Source organism: Echinops telfairi, unplaced genomic scaffold, assembly GCF_000313985.2.
Source record: "Echinops telfairi isolate 266 unplaced genomic scaffold, ASM31398v2 ScPeMD7_7469;HRSCAF=8507_1, whole genome shotgun sequence".
NCBI classification, from domain to species: domain Eukaryota; kingdom Metazoa; phylum Chordata; class Mammalia; order Afrosoricida; family Tenrecidae; genus Echinops; species Echinops telfairi.
This window is the reverse complement of record NW_022111373.1, coordinates 54,424,362-54,446,292: the sequence shown is the minus strand read 5'-3', so window position 1 is coordinate 54,446,292 and position 21,931 is coordinate 54,424,362. Positions and strand designations below refer to the sequence as shown.

The 21,931-nt window shown below is 38.9% G+C and overlaps 1 long non-coding RNA gene across 5 annotated transcripts in view; it reads right to left on the bottom strand.

Annotated features, from left to right (window-relative positions):
• Positions 1 to 21,931, bottom strand: part of LOC123521134 — a 217,531-nt gene that overhangs the window by 115,516 nt on the left and 80,084 nt on the right. For all 5 annotated transcript variants that reach the window (XR_006679611.1, XR_006679612.1, XR_006679610.1 and 2 more), the window contains one exon: positions 2,211 to 2,354. This is a non-coding gene — a long non-coding RNA (uncharacterized LOC123521134). The remainder of the gene's footprint in view (positions 1 to 2,210; positions 2,355 to 21,931) is intronic.

Genomic DNA, 21,931 nt, shown 5'->3' with positions numbered 1-21,931 from the left:
CTTGGTATCAGCTCCTCTTTTTATCCTCCCTACCTCCCACCCTTGTGACCCCTTAATAAATTATTATTATTTTCATATTTTACACGGACTGCAGTCTCCCTTCCCCCAAGGTTTCTTCCCTCCTCTCCCCACCTTCTCCATACCCTGCTGGTATCACTATGCTCCCATTTCTGTTCCTGAGGGGTTTATCTGACCTGGATTCTGTGTCCTGAGCTCTTATCTATACCTGTGTACATGCTCCAGACTAGCCCACGGTGAAAGGCAGGGTTGGGGTCGAGATAGTGAGGGTGAGGAAGCCTCAAGGACCCAGAGGAATGTGTGTTTCATCAGTGCTATACTTTACCTTGGTTGACTCATCCTTCCTTTGCAACTCTTTTGTGAGGGATGTCCCATTGTCTACAGATGGGTTTGGGGTCTCCAAGCCCCCTCATTCTCAACAATATGTTTTTGTTTGTTTGTTTGTTTGTTTGTTTGTTTGTTTGGGGGGGTCTTCTGATGCCTGTTACCTGGTCCTGTTGACACCTCATGGTTTCACAAGGTGGTGTGCTTCTTCCATGTGGTCTTGTTTCAATCCTTTAAGACCCTAGATGCTATATCTTTTGACAGTCGGGCTTTCCTTCACCACATTTGCTTGTGCACCCATTTTGTCTTCAGAGATCATTACACACATTTCTTAAACCTCTTTTTATCCATATAAAGTATGAGTACTTTAAAACTCACTGCCACTGAGTTGATTCTGACTGTAAACCTTTAAAGAAGCAGATAAACTCAACTTTCTTCCAAGGAACCACTGGTAAATTTGAACTGCTGACCTTGTGATCATCAACCCAACACTTACCCAGCAGCACCACCACGGCTCCTAAGGCGTATTTTAGGTGGTATATTTAATATTATTTTAAAATTTAAAAGGCATTTTCACATAAATTCTCACCATAACACTGTAAGTTATATGAGGGTGATTCCAAAAGTTCATGGAAAAATTACTTTATCTTTTGATTCCATAGCTCTACAAACTTTTTGAAGTCGCCTCTTATATGTTGCTCTAGCTACTATCAACTCAACTCTCAAATTATGAAGTCCCCATGCACAACAGGATTGGGTCATTGTGGTCCATGAGTTTGTGAGTAGATTCTATTCAATCTCTCTTATAAATGAGGATACAAACAGAAAGAGAAGTTAAGAACATTGTCAAAGACACAAAATTACTAAGTAGAAAACCAAGACTGTAGCCCAAATGTTCTGCTCTTCATCTTTCACTGCACCACAAACAGTACTCATAGCATAAAGTTAGAGCTCATACTTGAAATGTATACTAGCAATACCGAGCTTTAACAATACACCTCAGTAAAGGTACAGTTAACACTCTCAAACGGTAACCAAAAGGTTGGTGGTTCAAGTCTACCCAGAGGCACTACAAAAAGAGACCTGGTGATCTACTTAAAAAAAGCAGCCACTGATATCTTCATGGAGTACATTTCTACTCATGGGGTCAGAGTAAATTATAACAACTTAAGGCCATTAGTTGAATGTTTTTGGTTTGCTTTGTTATTATTTCTTAATACTTCTGTGGAGTTAGAAGAGGAGCCCTAGAGGTATAGTGGTTATGAATTAGGCTGCTAACTATCAGGTCGGTAGCTCAAAACCACCAGCACTCCATGAAAGAAAGACAAGGCTTTCTACTCCTGTAAAGAGTTACAGTCCCAGAAAACCACAGGGGCAGCTCTACCCTGTCCTATAGGGTCTCTATGAGACAGCATCAGCTCAATGGCAGTGAGTTTTGGTTTTGGTTTGGTAGAGTTTAAATACTATTGCTGAATATTTCTGAGCCTTCATGCTATTAAAAAAGAGATCTTGTAAGTTTATGCAGAATTATGACATTGCTTTCATATTACAATTCACTGGTCAACAACAGATTCATTACATGACACCTACTTACCATACTAGAAACCTGGAAACAAATCCACTCAGTTACACAGCTAATACAAATCATTTTGTAATTTTGTTTTAAAAGGAATAAAATAGGACAATTATCTTGACTCCTTCACTGTTAAAAGCAATCTTTTCTATTAATCCATATCATTATTTTACATGTACCATTCACGAAGTATATTTACTCTGTCTTACTCCTCCTCCCACCCCCTAAAACTCAAAAAAAAAATTTTAAATATCATGGCTAGGTTTCCAAAAAGGAATAAGTAATTGCTAGATACCGTCTTTAGAGTGTTGTGCAGCTGCTGATGTATGTTTGTGCTGGCATTGCAGAGTGGAGCCCTGGGAATACAAAATCTGATTTCAGAGAAACCAGAGCGCAGTTCAAAGAAAAGAGCAATGCTCTCCAGCTGATGAGACTTTTCCTGAAAGAAAACAAGAAGCACACCGGTTATATCGCCTGTGACTCCTCTACAATCCTTCTCAAAGCTGTTTTCCCCTCACTTATTTGATTACATACTTCATTCCCACATTTTCTCCTTTGGTGTTTACTTTTTGTTGATATATTTATTGGATATTTCAAAGTGTCATCCCATTATCTCAAAGTGCATTGTATTATGGATTTAAGACCTATAAAAGCAAATCTGTCATTATAGAATATCCTCCAAAATCTCACAATAAAATAAAGTAATGTAAAAACACAAAACAGGTACTTTTTAAAGACCATCTTGATATGTACTTTGTTATTAGCTCCCCACTCCTCTCAACCTCCCCTATCATAACCCTCATAACCCTAAGTAGCTATTCATTTAGTTATTGTCTCTATCTTGGATTTCCTACACAGAAAATTATAAAATAAGAACTTTTCTTACAGATTTAGAATGTTACTTACTGAAAAATAATAAGTAACAAATTACCTGGCATACACCTATATCATAAAATTTAAATGTCATAACAAATATAGGTATATTCTTTCTCAAAGAAATGAATGAAATTAACAAGTGGATCACCAGGCCTTTTATTCCATATTCTGGGAACGATCCGGTTAAATCAGCAAGATTGTGACTAGGTAGATGATTTATATCCCTTTTTGTGTGTTACAAACTGGAATAAATTACAGTGGGAAAGAATCAAAGGTATTTATCTGGGTTTCTTTTTAATTATTATTCAAAGAACTTTCACATATATTTCAGGCATAAAACGACCTATGAAGTGTTGGCTCATGTCAGCAAAAGTTTTGCAAAATTGTTTTTATTATGAATATTAGTAATTGGATATAGATTAACTAGATCTAATATGTCCAGATTTGAGGCTGGGTTGAAACAAGAGAGACTGAACTCTTCTTCCCATTATGCCCAAAATGTTATTAAGCTGATGAATTTACAATTGATGGTATATAATATACTGTAATCTTGCCCTTATATTTGTATAAAGCCTTTTGGTTTCAAAGAATTTTCACAGAGATGATTTCATTCAAGCCACCCAACAACCTTCTGAAGAAATAGTATCCTAATTGTACATATGAGAAAACAGATTCAAAAAGACAATGGGACTTCCCCAAAATTACATAATTTCAGAAGTGGGCTATGAACCAAGATTTTCTAGTTCCAATATAATATCTTTTTCTTCACTTGTACTTTAGTTTCTTTATCTTTAAAATCAGAATAATTAAGCCTATGTGACAGCTGCTTGTTCATTCCTCAGTTATTTAGTGAATATCAATTACATTAGAGGCAAGATTAAATAACTTGTTTGTTGAAAATATTTTGGACACTATGTAAAAACAAATCCAAACATATAGGAAAGTAGCAGATAAACAAAACTAGTTTGGAATTATACCAAATATCAATACCAAAATTGAGTATTGAGGCAAAGGAAAAAGCTTCTTCAGGTCTTTTTTTTTATCATTTTATTGGGGGTTAATACAACTCTTACCACAATCCATACAAACATCAATTGTATAAAGCACATTTGTACATTCATTACCCTCATCATTCTCAAAACATTTGCTCTCCACATAAGCCCCTAGCATCAGCTCCTGCTTCTTCAGGTCTCTATCATAAATAAGCATTAGAAATAAAAATGTGCAAAGTACATCTGTGGACAATGGAATATCCACCCTCAGAGGGGTTGCAGGGAGGGGATGAGTCAACAGGGTGCAGTAGAGCACTAATGGGTCATATAATATACCTCTGATGCCTTGAGTTGTCCTCACTCCCCACTATCATGACCCCAGTGCTGCTTCCCACTCTGGACTAGATGGAAGCATGTGCATAGGTATAGGCAAGAGATAAAACTCACAACACATGGAACATAGGAACAGGAAAGGGAATAGAGATACCAAAAGGGTACGGGGAAGGGGAAAGAAGTGGGGAGGGAAGGTGTACCGATCACAATGAATGGAACATAACCACACACTCCCATCCAGGGGGAAGAACAACAGAAACCAGAGGGGAAGGGAGAAAGCAGTTGGTGTGAGATTTGAAAATAATAATCTATAATCTATCAAGGGGCCACGAGGGTTAAGGGGGGAGGGGCACAAGAGGAGCTGATCCCAAGGGCTCAATGGAAAGTAAATGTCTACAAAAGAACAATGTAATACATGTACTAATATGTCAGATACAATTGATGTACGGATTGTACCAAGAATTGTAAGAGCCCCCAATAAAATGATCTTTTAAAAATTAAATTAAAAAAATAAAGAAAAATGAACTATTCATAGTACAGGGTTGTGGTAGAAAGCTAGCACAATCATTAAATTTTTATTTACATTTTAAAATCATTACAGAAAGTGTCAGCATATAAAGGAAAACTGTTCATGGTCCAAATCTCTTCAGGCAATGGCATGCTCATAGGCAACATACTCTCCCCCAGAGCTAGTCATCTTTCTCCTTTGGTTGAATATTGCACTAGGAAATACCTCTGTGAATCCTACATTCCCATTCAGTCCAGAGGCTGGCGGAGAGCGGAGACTGGCTGGGGACCAGCCGCTCTCACTGCAGGGCACATACGCTCTGAGTGGACTGATTTAATCCCAGATAATGGTGACTCTCCTTCCCCCGTATGAAGAGGAGGTCATACACATTTCATTTTACAGTACGTATTTAAAGTAAACATACGATGTGATTCCACTGTATAGGTCATTAAAAGAGAAAAACACGGTGATATATATCCCTATCAACATTCACATAATGCAGAGATAAAGACCAAAAGGATAGCATTGCACAGGGAGAAAGCGGAGGCGGCCAGAAGAGAGGAAAACAGGATGACGCAAACAGTAAACGCAGGAAGGAAGGAAAAAGGAATGCTGTGATATTGTGGGGCTTCAATCAATGGCACAAACAAAATTTGTATGAATTGTTGAATGGAAAGCTAATTTGCTCTATAAAATTTGACTCAAATCAAAATTTTTTTAATTGTTTACAGTGTGCCTATACTACACATTGCTAAAAGGATCTTCTATTTCTATTTCTATTTGGGTAATTTAGTTTATTAATCTCACCCCATTAAAAATAATACAGTATACACAAATGAATATTAAAACTTTTAAAAACCAATGCTTTCTATGTAGACAGATATGTTAGGGCTGCACATCTGTTGCTGCTGCTATTGTTGTTAGGGGTTACTGAGTCAGTTCTGATTCACAGCGAGCCTATATTCAACAAAACGAAACAGCTCCTGGACCTCACAGCCACTGTATCAATTTGCCTTGAATAGGGCCTTCCTCTTTGTGCTGCCCCTCTACCAAGCATGATGGCCTTTTCCAGGGACTGGGCTCTCCTTTTGCAACATCTGTTGCTATTACTCAGTATTTCTTAATAATTAACATTAAGGAAAATATCCAACACGATTCTAATAAATGTGTAACCAATGTGAAAGCATTCTGAAACAATGACTACAAAATATTTTGCTCAATACATACTTAAAATATAGCACACACATTTAAAAAATTAGAGTGACATTTTAAAAATCTAAACGAAGAGAAATGATTTGTAGAATATTACTCATCAAAGATGACTCACTACAAATTGACATTTCTCCCAGCAGAGGTTTTTAAAGATCCTCTTTATTTATGGAAATACAAATTAAGCATTACTGGTATCTATCAATGTTAAAAATCATGATTTTTAAGACATAATTTCATATCACTATATTTTACAGTAATACATAAAGCCATTACTGTTAAATCAATTCCAGCGCATACAATCCTACACAATCCAAACACAAATCTCCAGGACAGAAGAGAGCTTCCCCATAGGGTTTTCGAATCTGTAAGTTTTTTTCAGGAGCAGGCTGCCACATCTTTCTCCCAGAGCAGCCAGTGGGTTCAAACATCCAAATTTTTGGTTAGCAGCCAAGCACTTAACCACTGTGTCACCGAGGGCCATATTACTCTATAGATCCTATTAAATTCCATGTGAATCAAATCATTCAAAAAGAAAACTGGGACTCTACCATACTTCAAAATGAAACTGCATGCTTACATAATATTAATAGTTTCCATGTGCTCAAAACTAAAGGTATTTAAATTTTTAATTTTTAACTTTCAAATTTAGTTGTTGACTTTCGCATATTTTAAGTTTGGGAATAGATTTTTTTTGTCTTCACTTTTTAATTTGTGAACATTTCCATGTTCTGCTGTTTCTGAACAGTGCCAAATCCACTTGAAAAAAGCACAAATCCAATAGTCCATTTTCACATACTGACAAAGCTCCATGATCCAGAGAAAAGTTCTGAAGCAAGTAGTTTAGTCACCAATATTTAATAAAATCAAATGAAATGCAACTTTATTATATTAAAAGTCTCCTTTTTCATTCATGAAATACAAGCATCTGGGCTCTCAATGAATGAAAAGATCGTAATAATATAAGTTAGAAGGTATTTTATATCAGATTTCACTGTCTGAAAAAGAAAATACTCAAAGCAGCACACGAGCTCTTAAGTCAATGTGTATCAAACATGACAGAGACACCAGCACATTCGAGTGAATTTCCATCTTCTATCAGAAACAAAGCAAACTGTTTAAGTGAGGAAACCATGACAACCTCTGTCATGGACAGACCTGGCAACCATGATGCAGAGTGAAGCAGTCAATCATGAAGGGGCAAATGTTGTAAGCGTCCACTACGATAAGATAAGCACCAAGAAAAAGGCAGGCTTCTGCTCTCAGGTCATGTATTCTTCTAATCCAGTCTCCCAAGCAACGAGGTAGTGAGTCTGCTGAATGCCCATGAACCATACATACATATATTTATTTGAACATCTTAAAAACCACTTTGACAGACAGGGCCAGACCTCAGCTGGGGTCAGTTTCTCAAGATAAGGGGAGAGGGAGAGTACCAATCAGGTGCTGCCATACAGCATTGTTGTGAAGTCACGTCAAATCAATAAACACTTCTACAAAAGTGATCTGCAAAACTTTACTGGAAATTCATGTCAAGATGTGTGGGTGGGTGGAGAGGGGGTAGATATCTCTATCTCCACAAAACTAAACCCACGGACATCGAGTCAATGGCAACCCTCTGTGGGTTTCCAAGACTGTAACTCTTTACAGGAGTAGAAAGCTCAGTCGTTCTCCCAAGAAGCTGCTGGTGGTTTCAAATTGCTGCCTATGCAGATTGCAGCCCACCTCGTAACCACTACACCACCAGGGCTCCTATATATAGATATATAATGTGTGTGTGTGTGTGTGTGTGTGTGTGTGTGTCAGAAGGCAAGTACACTTCTGTTGGTGAGTAAACCAGGTGGAGCAACCTGCTATGGAAAAAAATTGCTTAGCAATATGTATGTAGAACTCAAGGGGAGGATGCGCCCTGCATTGTGTTCCAAATTGGACCCTTTTGACTTACTTTCTACGTAGTCCTTGATGACCCATGTTGCGTGCTGCAGACAACTGGGACTTAGACTCTGCCTTTTGGAGGTGCACAACTTCAGAGGCCACATCAGAAAGATCTGATTTGGAAACCCCACTAAGAAACTTGGCTTTTCTTAAACTCACCTGTAGCAGGTTTAAGGAATGCATATATGCTCTTACATAAGGTTGAAATGCCTTAGTGTGAGAAGAAGCAGATGATTGTTAGCCGAAGATGATAGAACTGGTGGCCATTGGACTTTGGTTTGGATCTCTTGCTTTGAGGGTGCCCAATAAATGGTGGGCCAGGACTACTACATATTTACTATTTTTTATTATACATATATAAAATATGTGAAGGGGTACACCAAAAAAACTGGAATTTTTAATTTTTTTCAAAACTATGTATTTAAATATTTTTACACAACAACCATATCACCTTCAAAGTACTCTCCATTACACTTAATAACTTTGTCAAATCTGTGATTCCATTCTTGGAAACATTTTTTAAACTCATCTGTTTGGATGGCTGACAGCACCTCCCTCATTTTTCTTCACCTCTTGTAGTTCATCAAATCACTGTCCTTTCACGTCCATCTTCATTTGCAGAAACAAAAAGAAGTCACACAGAACAAGATCAAGTGAGTAAGGTGCGTGGGACAAGAGAGACATGCTGTTTTTTGCCCAAAACTGGCTCAGAGCAGGTGCACTGTCGTGATGGCAAAACCAGCCCACCATTTGCCACAAAGCAGGCCTTTTTTGTCGCACAGTTACGTAACCTTTTCAGAACCTCTAAATAGAACGCTTGATTAACAGTCTGACCTGGTGGAACGAACTCCAAATGCATTGAGTCAACATTTTCGACTGTTTGGGAAGTTGACGGACTTCCAGAATGATGTTTGTCATCAATCAACATTTCCACTTTTTTAAAAGGAGAAAACTACTCGTACATTTGAGTTTTTCCCATAGCACTGTCCTTATAAGCTGTGTTCAACATTAAAACGGTTTCTGTGGCATTTTTCCCAAGCAGGAAACAAAATTTCACAGCCACACACTGTTCTCTTAAATCAACCATCACAAAAAAACGAAGTTGGAGTGAAACTGCTTTTATGAAAAAATTCCCTGTGATCAGAGACAATCTTCCCAGGTGATGCAATAGGTGCACCAACCCCGAATGAGTTGCTCGATGCTCACTGTGTTAGTCTGGGCTGACTAAAGAAACAAACTCAGACATTCATATGTATGTAAGAAGGAACTTTATATCAAAGAGCAATTGTATATTAAGAAAACATCCCTGCCCAGTCCAGATCAAGTCCATAAGTCTAATATTACCCCATATGTCAATACTAGTCCATAAATTCTTCTTTAGACTCATGCAGCCATGCAATGATGCCAAATACAGGAAGATCACAGGTCAGTGGATGGAAAGTCTTGTGGATCCAGTGGTGGTGGAAGCACCTCAGCGCTGGCGTAGGTCTCCACCTGGCTCCTCCAGGTCCAGGGCTCTGCCTGCATCAGCATAGCCCCATCTGGCTTGTCTCCCAGGGAGAGTGTGTGTCCCACCTCCAGCAAGCTATTTACTCCTTAGCACCTCCAATTGAACACATCAAGCTGCGGCCTGATTGGCGGGCTAAACTCCACCCCTTCACTCATAGTAATCTCAAATTGACAACAGATTATGTAACTACCACACTCACCTAGAGGGGAAAATGTATACAAGTTCTGCTCCACCCAGTGCGATTCTGGGGGGTGAGGTGGGGGTGGGGGGGGGGGGTTGTGGGGTTTTTTGGCTACATGTGTGTATTGGGTGTCACTGCCTCAGTTCCAACACATACAACCCTGTGTACAACAGAAGGAAGCACTGCCTGGTCCTACACTAAGCTCACGATTGTAATGTTTGAGCCCACTGTTGCAGCCACTGTGTCAATCCTTAATGGTCTTCCTCTTTTTCTCTGCTCTTCTGCTTACTAAGCATGATGTCCTTTCCCAGGGGCTGACTCTCCTGACAGCATGTCTAAAGTATTTAATTATATCTGTGTATGTATACATACACATATGAGATATGCGAATTTATCTGTGTGTGTACATACATACATGCTTTGTTTTGAGCCTTTGAGCGGCACAGACAATTAAGTGCTTGACTACTAACGGAAAGTTGATGATTTTAACCTATCTAGAGGTACCAGGAGCTCTGGTGACATAGTGGTTATGCTTATGGCTGACAGTAGTTAGAACTCACTATCACTGTGTGGGCGAAAGTGAGGCTCTCTACACCTGTATGGAGTGGCAGTCTCACAAGCCCACAGGGGCAGTTCTACCCTGACCTATGGGGTCTGATTACGAGTTGGAATGGACTCGAGGCAGTGAGTTTGTTGTTCCTTGGAGAGGCGCCTCAGAAGGCAGGCTTGGCAATCTCCTTCTAAAAATCACAGCCTGGAAAGTCCTAAGGGGCAGTTCTACTCTGCACACATGGGGTCCTCATGGTTTGGAATTGACTCAGTATCAACTAAAAACAGCAATGCTTTCTTTCTAAATTTAAAGAGTGATGATATAACTAATTCATTATCTAAAAAAAGACAACCATTAGTAAAAATGAAAAATCTCATACATAATTCTTAGTTTTTACTCTAGTACAATTCAAAACTGGATGTGAGTGCTGAAGAAATGTGAGGGTGTGTGTTTATAATTTTATGTGCTGTCTTTGTAGATATAAGCCAGATAGCCTAGGTTAGTGACAGTAACACTATCTCTTACACAACATAAATGACAATTGATAAAACTTGTTATTACTGCAGGAGAAATAAGAAATAAAACTTTAGGAAGCATCCGAAATTAAAGGTATGGGCTTACCAAAATTAATGTTAACTGATACTGAAAGGGAACAAATGCCAAGTAATACATGCTAGGAGAAAGACACTAGAACCAAGAAACTCCCAATCTGTTCGTGCTTACCACTGGCTCAGTACAGCTGAAGTTAGTTCTTTCATGTGAATACTTTGGCAATTACCTTAATTGAACAACCAGAGAGTGGGCCCAAAAAGTAAGTCTCTTTTTTCCTTTTTTTTTTTTACTGGAAAGTACCTACAATTCTCTACTTCTGTTTTTCTGGAGGGGCAAGGTCAAAGTAAGTATAGGTGAATTATTTAATCACATGATGATACCCCATTTTCAGTTAAAAAATAATAATTCATATCATGGAGATATTATAGTCTGTTAGCTCCCAACTCAGCGCTGATACAATATTAAAAGCCTAGCCTCACTTTTGCTTATGTAGATCTGTTCATATAAAATATAAATTGCTATGTTCTCAGGGAAAGTGATTTTAAGTATGTTTTACAAATATTCCCAACTTTCTACCCTCTTTGAAAATAGTAGGTGACCTTCATAATCAGCTGTATAGTTTACAAAGCACTTGCACATAAATTGTGTCTTCACACCAGTCCTATATCCATTTCACAAATTAAGCTGTGGTAGAAACTTATTAAATGATTTGCTCCAAAATAAATCAGTCATAATCGAAACACTGAAGCTTAGATTCTAGTATCTGTGCCTTGAATAAATTTCGATTAGACGGCCTACCTCCCATCCACAATTTGGAGTTTTATTCTTGGCTCTTGAAAGGGGATTTCTGTGAAAGGAACATGAATCTTTGATTCCATCCAGAATCAGCCGACTCCTCCTTTAGGCCAGATAGAGGTCACGCTCCTGACCCCATCAGCTGAGTCTACTGCTCTCATTGGAGGGGCAGCAGCAGACACAATGCTAAAACTTTAAAGGGAGCTTCAAAATTTTCATGGAGAAACTGGAATTAAAAGCTAATGAAAATTTTCCACACACTGTTTGAAGCCCCATCAGAGTAATAAGAATGGCATACGGAAAGAGAGCGGTAACAGTGCTAATTACCTCCTCTTTCAATGGCCTAATGGCATATTTCATGACTCAAGGCCCTGATATATTTTCTAACATTTCATCCACTGAAGAAAAATGACAGAAATACCAAATTTGATAGCAATCCAGATAGTGCTTCAGTCCTAGAAGTACAATTTGGTTAAAAATATGATAGTTTGAACTGAGGAAACCCTTAAAGACAGAATTCGAGCCTTCATTTTGCACATAAAAAAACAAATTCAGAGAGAGTCACTTGCCCAAGAATACTTTTGTTAAGTTTAATATTTTAAAAACAACTAAACATTTTTCAAGTCTTCATTAACAACTTTTTCATAGCATACAGCAAAGACCTGCCCATGTTTTTAAAGTATATTCTTTTAAAAGTTATTATTTTCTAGTTTGTCCAATACAGTCTGGTGGAAGTCAATAAGATAAAGAAGGGGGAAAATTGTCATCCCATTTAATAAAAAAAATAGAAGAGGAATCTGTTTACTAATATGTACTCCTGTAACACCTCATATTTCAGCATAGTTCATGACCTCAAGAAATTCAAGGAAAGGAAAATAATGGCAAGCAATTTCCCAAACTTTGGGAATTTTTTTTTCTTTCTTTCAGAGTTTCCTGAAGAAAGTAGATAAAGACAAGACCATCTGTAAATTAAGATATTCTTTTAAAATTCTGTTTGAAAGAAAAAAAATTTATTGTTTTACAAAGGGGGGGGATCAGACTTTATAGGGCACACTGGAAAGTCCCAACTTTCCTACGCCTAGATTTCATAATGAAAAGATTGTGTTTTTCCATATAACTGGGTCATTTCTCTGTAATTCTTACCATCCCAAAGGAGTATATTTACAGTCAAAAGGGCCTGTGATTCACCCTTCACATTCCTGTCACCTTTTTCTAACTTCAAGATTTCTAGCTCCCCCACTGTACACTTGAGTTTTTCCCATAGCGCTGTCCTTGTAAGCTATGTTCAACATCACAACAGGTTCTGCAGCATTTTCCCTGAGCAGGAAACAAAATTTCACAGCCTCATGCTGCTCTATTAAATCAGCCATCACAAAAAACTAGGTATAAGCGAAACTGCTTTTATGAAAAAATTCAACGTGACCAGAGAGAACCTTCCCAGGTGATGCCACTGGGTGCACTAACTCAGAGCAAGTTAATTAGAGCAAGTTGCTAGCTGCTTGCCTAGTGTGAAAAATGTGTACTATGAAAGCTCCACCCAGTAGAGCTTCTTTCTGGTTTTTTTTTGGGGGGTAACCCCTCATAGTAGATGAGCACACAAAATACAATATCCCAGAAGACTTGTTCAAATGACTGTCTCCTGTAGCTTTGGTGGACTAGAGATACTGCCTTTTAAGAAGTCTACAATTGCCCCAAATTTTCTACCAATATTTATTATCTTATTAGCTATTTTTAAATACGCATATTCTACAATATTTTAGTAATAAATGCTGTACATATGTATAATGATTCCATTTGGGGATCTCTTCCTAAATCGTCTAAATTTTAAGTTTATTTTATATAAAACATGGATTCATTTGTTTGCTTACTTTATACACTTAGTCTTTATTAAGTTTTTTGTGTTTTCATAAGTTTCAAACACCCAGATATGGAAAGAGAGTGGCTACGGTGCGTGAGGGTAGGTGGGGATAGAGGAAGAATGGAGGCGGGAGAAAGAGAAGAGGGAATTTTTGTAATACAGTCCTGTCTGATCCAAGTCTCAGTAGTCTGTTGGCAGAACGCCTGTGTGTGAACTATTTCCAAGACTTCAGTCTGAAAGGCAGCCAAAGGCTCCACAAAAGAACAGGCCTAAAATGACGTGTTACCTTTCACCTTTCACCTTTCACCCAGCTGCCTCAAGCTTGTGAACTGGAAATCTTGTAAAAGAATTCTTAGCCATCCAGTTTACAAACAGCCTATTTACTCCACAGGAATGATTTGGCAGGACATATCCAGGTCATGTGACCTTGGTTTGTCACAGAAGCCTCAGTCTCTTCTTGTAGTTAAGCCAAACCTACAACATTTTAACTCCTTGAAATCAGTGTTGGACTGTGTAACAATCATCAATCATTTTAATTCACTTTTGTGTTGCACATGTCACCAACGTATTAACACATAAACTGTAAAAGCAATTCTAGTTGAATGATAAGTTGTCTTCCCTTGCATGGAAGAGTGGGGAAAGCATAAATTTTTAACCTAAACATTATAAATTAATCTCAACTCTTAGAAACGTTACAGAGCAGTTCTACACTATTCTCAAGGGTCACTATGAGTTGGAATCAATTCAATGGCAATAAGTATTATACTTCCATAGTTCTTGGCAAGTTTACAAGTATACAGAAAAAGTCACACATTCATGTGTTTTCAAACCTCCAGTCTGTTTTAGTCAAATTTGACCTTATAGCACTCTCTACTTTTGCATCTGTATTTCATTGCAGTGAGCACACAGAGCTCACAGACAGTGCTCATGGTTAAGGGGTTTACTATGGAAGTTAATAGGTTAAAATTCAGGCAAGAAATGCTCAAGATATTGTTGTGCAATGAGCACATGTTATAGAGCTCTTTTAGGGATGCTTATAAAAGCCCAAGGGGCGTGACACTCCACTGTAAGGCTCAACCTGAAGTTACTCAGCTCCAGCTCTGTGGATCAGCAAACCCAGCTTCCTGAATTAAGTGCCCAGAGGCTTCCCATTCCAGTAAGTGTCAACCCAAAGGCACTCAGCTTCAGATCCAGGGATCATCAAACCCAGCTACCCTAATTAAGTGCCAAAAGGCACCCGACTACACAAGTCAGCTTCCTACCCCAAATCACTCAGCTTTACTTGCTCTGTGTGCTGGAAAGTTCACTGTTCTGTCTCAAGCTCTGGCTCCTGGTTCTGCTGCTGCTCCTCTGGTGTCAAAAGCTGTCTCTTAGATCAAGGGCATGCATTGCACAAGGAACTCTGGATGAAAAGGCTCTACTCATTTCTAGGTGTTCATTCTTGCTGATAGTGAGATTCCTATTTAGTGCTTCTGCAATGGCTCACTTCTCCCAGTAGGATGGCAGTCACTCACAGCTGAATTACATAATACAGTCAGTATCTTACCCCACCTTCTTACCCAGACCCATTAGGAAAGGGAGTCATTTTGTGACAGTAACAAAGGCTACAGAGGGCCCCATTAAATAATTCACTACATTGCAGTGACATAAAATGCCCAGCATTTTTAAACTAAGTTTTCTGACTGTTGGCATGATCATTTTGGTGATGCTTTTCAAAATTAATTAATTGGTTAATTAATTCTCACAAATAATTTGTGAATATAAATATTGCCATGTTTGGTTAACTGAAAATTGATTTTCAGAATGGATAAATGAGAGCAAAATCACATTTCAATAGGTTCTTTATTTTTTAATGAATTTATGTTCAGGATTAATTTTCTGAATTCCTCTACTGTATTTATAGTATAACTAAATTTCCTAAAATGTTACAAGCAAACAACTTATCAAAAACATCTGTGTGAAATCAGCATAGTTTGGGAGTTTCTGAAGTCAAGAAAATGATATTATTTTATTTACATATGTATACATCATTAAAGGAAAATTGCATTTATTGCATTTATGCTTCTCAACAGGGTAGCCACTTAATAAATGGTAAATATGGATTTTAATTTAGAAAAAGAACTCCCTTTTTAATTTAAGAATAATGATGATAACAGCTAACATTTATCAAATGGGCTCAAAAGCACTGTTGGAAATGCTTTACATGGATTAGCTGATTTCATCTTCAAAGAGCCCATATGAAATAGATGTAATGATAATTTTAATTTTATAGAAGAGGAAACTGGGCTCAAAGTGGTTTGTATCACCCATGAACTAAGACTTGAGATTTGACCACAAGCAATCTCACTTAACTTTACTATCTCTCAAACTCTAAATACCAGCCGGCAGAAAATAACCTATTACTTAGAATTATAACACGTATAATACTTTGTGGTTTATAAAGCACCTTTAAAAATACTTCATCTGAGCTTCACAATAATCCTGTGAAGCAATAGCATCATTCCTATTTTACAGATGAAGGAGCTAAAGCTAAGAAAGTTTAACTGATCCAGCCAAGATCACTTGGCTAGCAAAGACTACGGTGAAGATGCCAAACCTTCTAAAATCAAGCCTTAAGATTTTCCTACCTACTTAGTCTCCTTACTTTACACTCAAATCTTTTCTAAGAAGGATTATTCACATGACAATTAAAATTAAGAATTTCTATCAAGACTGATAAAAGAAATGCAAAGAAAATGCTTCCTCAATTAAACATTAAAAGAAAATAATATTCTTGTAAAATATTTCACTGAAAATAAATACCATTTCCAGAATGAGAGTTCATTAATATATTCTAACTTCAAATAATGAGGGAAAAGAACTGAGAATCATGCCAAAAGAGCAGACCTGTGCCCAGTAAGGCAGAGAAGTGGATGACTCAGGAAATAACTGAATCAGCAAAAGGCTGGTGTAAAGGTTGTACTGCATTTGACTTAGAACCTCTACTATTCTATCTCCCATGGACACTTTTAAGAGGGTTAACCATCACCTACATTATTAGCAAATGATCCCTTGAGCTGCAAAAGCATTGTAGCTAACTGCAAGGTCGGTGGTTCAAATCTATGAGGCATTCTGATGGGGTAAAAATGAGGCTGCCTGCTCCCATAAAATTAGACTGCATATATTAAATGAAAGATCACGCCTCAAGAGAACGCTCCTAATTCCTAGTTCCCTACTGTCACTTTTGTCCAAAATCCAATGGTTATCTGTTTCAGAAACCATAGATTTAAAAAATAAGCACTTATAAGAGTTAAATAGTATGAAATTTTATGAAAAAATATATGTCCCAATATAATATGTGCAGGGCAGAAAAGTATGTTAAGAAAGGTTAACTCCTATGTACCCATAGCAACAAAGCAAGAGATTTTTAGGAGGCTATTCTTAAACTAGGAGCCCCCAGTGGCATAGTGGATTACAACTTGGATTATAAAGTGGATTATACAAAGTGGATTATACAAAGTGGATTATAACCTTGTGGCAGCTAACCACAAGGTTAGTAGTTCAAAACCACCAGTTGTTCAACTGGAGAAAGACGAGGCTTTCTATTCCTTTAAAGATTCAGAAACCCACAAAGGCAGCTCTATTCCATCCCTTAGGGTCACTGTGAGTCAGAATCAATCTGCTGGCAATGAGTTCATCTTAGACTGGTTGTGTAGTGGGCTACGCATCCAACTACTAACAGCAAAATCAGCAGTTCATGTGCACTAGTCACTCCTTGAGAAATTTGAGACTTTCTGCTTCTGTAAAGATTTTCCATGTCAGAAACCCAAAGAGGCATCTCTTCAGTCTACTGAGTTGCTATGAGTCATCACTGGCAGTAGATTAGTACATTGACTGAGATATCCACTCGAGAATTTAAAGGAATTCAACTTTACATGTGCTCACTTGTGATGCACTCTCTAGTACATGCCTGTGCCACAGCTGTAGCCACTGCAATACTGTAAAAGAGTGTTTGAGTGCATATAGAGATAAAAACAGAAATAGATAAACAGAACAGAGCAGAAATAAAGATATAAGGAAAATAATGAAACATTAGCCATTTAAAAAGAATAAATCAAAAAGAGGTTCCTGAAAGATGACAGCCCGAGAAGCTCCATGTGTCCATCCCTACACGGAACTGTCGAGAAAAACAAGCAGAAATTTCATAGACTCAACTTTTCAAGAACACCGAAAAGTAGGTAGAAGGCTACAGCAACAGATTTAATGCTGAATCAAGAAAAAGGCAACTTTGACACAGTAGAAAATATTTGATTTCCTATTGTCTGCACACCTCCAGCTTGGCAGCATGGTCATCTTAAAGTGGTAGCCAGGGGAGGACTGTACTCTCAGAGAGGTGGGGCCTGATATCTGGCTCTGGGGTAACAGAACAGACTTTACAAGTAGACTATTATGTGCGTCTTTTCCAGTATGTTTGAGGGCTGGTTGAAAGACTGCAGGAGGGCATAGCTCTCTGGCCCAACTGAAGCCCTTGCAGTGTACAAGTAGACAGCTATGCCTGAAGACTGTAGCCACCCATAGTCATCAGAAGCTAAAAAGTGTGATTAGAGCATACAATTAATGCCTTAAGGTTGAAAAAAGGAACTGGTGTGAGAGTATCTTTAGGGAATCAGAGCTTTCAAAATCATTGTGTATAAGCAGAGATTGAGAAAGCCTTACAACCTTGTTTGGCAAGATGCACGCATAGAAAACAATTAAGAAAACTATACTTTCACCTTGCTTTGACCCCTAAACATACTGCAGACAAGTCTCAGAACTAAAAAGGGGCCAAGGCATGAGACAATTCGCAAAAACTAGAAGTTTTGTTTCTCTGCCTCCCCCTAGGGTAGAAGCAAAACTCTTTGAGAACATTAGTTGGGCACGCTGGGGAGCAGAATGTCAGGGTCTAGGTATATTCAGGAAGAAAGAGAAAAAAGAAAAAGAAAACAGAGGTACGGGGGAGCAGGGCACTAACACACCCAGGGAGAGGGTATTGTTTATATCTCCATAGGAGAGGGAAGGAGGGACCAGGTCCAACCCAGTGTGCCGAGACCTGAATACAACATAGCAGCATGAAGCAGGGAACCAAGAGAGGTCTGTGGGGCCGGCTCCAATCCCAACCAGGTGGACACCCCACTGCCTCCCCCAAAAGAATGAACTTCAGAGGACCGCACTGAAGCTACAGCTCAGGAAGACAGGGACATCTGATCAGAGAACACAGGAGCAAATGAAGAGGAAAGAGAGTGAAACATATCCTGGCCCAACAAGCCCTGAGGACGATATTCCTTCTCAGAGCAGCCAATGCACAGAGAGAACCATAGGCCCAGCCCCACCACAAGACACAAACACAACATCCCTCACTGACCCACAGTGCTACAGGGGAAAACACTGAAGACACAGTGCAGGAATTGTGCCTGATCTGACCCCCTCACACTGGGGTGAAACACTAAGGGTATGCAACAGAGCAGCAAGGGGAGCAGCGCAATGAAATCCCTGAGGAATATCAAAAATAAGTTTTGGGGCCTGAGCGTGGTACCCCATCAGACTCAACCGGAAAACAATCCTAAAGGTCAACAACAAACAGACCTGGAACTATTTATAGGCTTTTCGGGGGTGGTTGGGGGGGGGAGGGTTGCCCTTAGTTTTGTTGTTGTTATTATATTATTTTTTGGTTTTGTCTCTTTTTGTTGTTTTGTTTGGCTTTGTCTTGGTTTTGTGTGTATTATTGTCTCTGCATGTCTTTCTAGATAAGATAGGTGGGATAAACAATCCAGAGTGTGGGATATAAGAGACTTTTCCCCAGTTTTATCTCCCACCAAAGATATGCAAAACATCAGAGGCTACTTGCCAGCACATGATGGGAGGTCAGATGCTTAGAGATATTCTCCCTGAAGGCCTCTGGTCCACTATAGGTAGGGCTCACACCCTACTGATAAGGATAGTAATCCTTTCCACGGAAAGCCAGAGAAAAGATAAAAATTGCTCAGTGACCTCCAAAATTAGGCTGCCATCCTAAAGCTAGGATCTGCCCATCTTGTCACATGTGTACCCCCAATCCCTCCCCTTCCTATTGCGTGTATACCCCTAGATCGTCCCTCTCTCATTACTGTATTACCTATAGTACAACCTCTTCCTGTGACGTATGTCTTTACCTGTAATTAGGGGGCTTGTATGCCCCCCAAAGATATATAAGCCTTGATTAGAAATAAAGAGCTCTCTCTCCTGGTGCTCTCTCCCCCAGTCCTTGATCCCCTGTCCCCTCTCCCCTTGTCCTCCTTCCCCGCCACCTCTCTCTCCTGCCCTGTACCACAAAGAGGAGCAGAGGTGAGCATGCTACCATGAAATGTGTCTGACTCCATTATTTCAATCTCTCTTCTATCTCTCATATTCTCTATGACTTTACTATAATCTTTATTTATTATCGCTGTACAATTGCGCCTACTGGTCTGTGATGATTGGTTAGGGGCTGGCTCCCCTGACACCAAAGGAGGAAACAACAGAACCATAGGTTCCAGGGGGACACGGAAGAGGGTGAAGTGGGGGAAAGGAAGTGGGTTTTGACAAACCCAGGGACAAGGGAATAACAAGTGGTCTAAAATCAATGGTGAGGAGGCCATAGGATGCCTAGGGCAGCTTAATCAAGAGCAATGTAATTGAGAGGAATTACTAAAACTTGAATAGAGGCCAAACATGATGGTGAGACAAGAGGAAAGTAAAAGGAAATAGAGGAAAGGACCAGGAGGCAAAGTGCATTTATAGAGGTCTAAATACAGGCATGTACATATGTAAATATATTTATATATAACAATAGGGAAATAGAACTATATATATATATAAGTTTTAAGATAGCAGAGGTCATTGGAACTCTACTCAAGTACTCCCTCAGCACGAGAATACTAATCAGGCATTCTGTGATGCTCACCTTCCAGACACCATCGCTGAAGACAATATGGGTACATAAGCAAATGTGGTGAAGAAAGCAGATGGTGCCGGCTATCAAAAGATATAGTGTCTGGGGTCTTAAAGGCTTGAAGATAAATAAGTGGCCATCTAGCTGAGAATCAACAAAGCCCACATGGAAGAAGCACACCAGCCTGTGTGATCATGAGGTATCGATGGGATCAGGTATCAGCCATCAAAGACCCAGAACAAAATATCATGTCAATGTGAAGGAGGGGGCATGCAGATTGGGGACCCAAAGCCCATCTGTAGGCAACTGGACATCCCCTCACGGAGGGATCACAAGGAAAAGATGAGCCAGTCAGCATGCCGCATGGCACCAACGAAACATATAACTTTCCTCTAGTTCTTTAATACTCCTCCCACCCCCCACTACCATGACCCCAATTCTAACTTACAAATCTGGCTAAATCAGAGCATGTACACTGGAACAGAGAAGAACTGAAAACACATGGAATCCAGGACAGATGAACCCCTCAGGACCAATAATGAGAGTAGGCATACCAGGAAGGTAAGGAGAAGGTCAGGGGAGAAAGAGGGAACCAGTCACAATGATCAACATATAACCTCCTCCCAGGAGGACAGACAACAGAAAAGTGGGTGAAGGGAGACAGTGGTCAGTGTAAGAAATGAAAAAAATAATAATTTATAAATTATCAAGGGTTCATGAGGGAGGGAGAGTGGGAGAAGGGGGAAATGAGCTGATACTAAGGGCCCAAGCAGAAAGAAAATGTTTTAAAAATGATGATGGCAACATATATAGAAAAGTGCTTGACACAATGGATGGATGGATGGATGGATGGATTGTGATAAGAACTATAAGAGCCCCAATAAGATGACTTTTAAAAGAAGTAGATTATAAAATTGAAAATATCGAGTGTAAAGAAGGGGACAAAAAGAAAAGAAACAGTGGACAAAGTCTAAGGGAATTGGGGGTACCTTAAGCAAATCAGCATACTCATATGAGGTCCAGAAGGAGAAAAGGGAAAAAGGGATAGAAAGAACATCTGAAGGAATTAGTGGTAGAAAACTTCCCAATTGACAAAGAGCATGAATCTATAATGAACTCCAAGTAGGATAAAATATGCCCACAGTACCTTGGGAGTATGGCAGGGAATGCTGGGAGGAAATGGGGAGCTAATAATAATTACAAAAATGAAGAAAATATTCTAAAGCTGACTCTGGTGATGATTGTACAACTCTTCTTGGGATGACTGAACTACTGAATTGTATGGTTTGTGAATTATATGCCAATAATAATGCTGGGGGGCAGAAATACACCCACTGTAAAATGTAATAAAATGTTGTGATACAATTGAAGCTGAGAGATTTAAGGGTAAAAGTTTAAGAACATTTATAAAGTTGGAGTCATTCTATTCTGCTGTATATAAAAGTGCATGAATATTTATGATGGCACACAAAAGGCTGGTTTAATAAAAAATATATAGATTTTCACTTTAATAGTCTAGGAACAAATGCTTTAGAGCACTTTCCTACACTTGTCCTCACTTTATTTCTCCATCCTACGACTTCCGAACTTCTCAGACAGGTCTACCCATCTCATACCCTCCACCTGTTTACTCTCCTACCTTGGTAAGGAAATGGTCTGGAGTCCCTCATCTGAACTCCTTGGCTACATAAAGGAGGGAAATCTAATGGCACATCTGCCCAAGGATGATTTTTTTTATTTTAATAAATCATTTTATTGGGGGCTCTTACAGCTCTTATAAAAATCCATACAT